Raw genomic sequence first — 687 nt, 5'->3', positions numbered from 1 at the left:
TAGAATTCAACGCTCATAACCGACGGTGTGTTGCCAAAGAGCTAATATCAGGGAAATCAGTGTCTGTACAATAAAATGTTTCAGGTTTGTGAGGGAACTTTCTAATTACTGGGATTAGCGGAGGTTGCACGCTGCATTCTCGAAGTTCGACGGAACAAAAGGGGGAAAGGAAGAAAAGGAGAAAGGGGGGAGGGGAAAGGGGAAGAAGGAGGATGGAAGCGAGTGGAAGAGGAAGAGGGAAAGAAAGGGCGGGAGAAGTGAGACAGACGGACAGACAGGTATTGAAGGAAGGAGAAAAGAGTAATGGAAGAAGATGTTAGAAGGAAGGAAGAAGAAAAGAGGAACGAGAGAAGTAAGAGAACAGGAGAAAGAGAGGAAGAGGAAGCGAGAGAGGAAAGAGGGAAAGGGGGAGAGAGGAGACTAATGCATAGGCCCCGTGAGACATTAATTTACATTATTCATCAAGAGAAGAAGGAAGAGAAAAGGGGGGAGGGAGGGGGATGAGAGATAAAGAAGGAAATAGAAAGAAAGTAGTGAAAGGAAGAAGAGGCACAGAAAGAGGCGTTGGAGACTATCCAGGAAGTTGGTAGGAAGTTGAGGTCATCAGCACGTCGTATTCATAAGCTTATTTACGAAATATATCATGTACTTACTTCCTTTCTTGAAGGATTTCAGTTTTCATCCCCC

At 44.7% G+C, this 687-nt stretch overlaps 1 protein-coding gene across 1 annotated transcript in view; it reads left to right on the top strand.

Annotated features, from left to right (window-relative positions):
• LOC119592071 (fibroblast growth factor receptor-like 1) overlaps positions 1-687 on the top strand; it is an 82,438-nt gene that overhangs the window by 67,084 nt on the left and 14,667 nt on the right. The window lies entirely within an intron of this gene.

The sequence above is a fragment of the Penaeus monodon genome, chromosome 29 (assembly GCF_015228065.2).
Source record: "Penaeus monodon isolate SGIC_2016 chromosome 29, NSTDA_Pmon_1, whole genome shotgun sequence".
NCBI classification, from domain to species: Eukaryota; Metazoa; Arthropoda; class Malacostraca; order Decapoda; family Penaeidae; genus Penaeus; species Penaeus monodon.
Note: the sequence above shows the minus strand (reverse complement) of the source record. Positions and strands in the feature narration are given on the sequence as shown.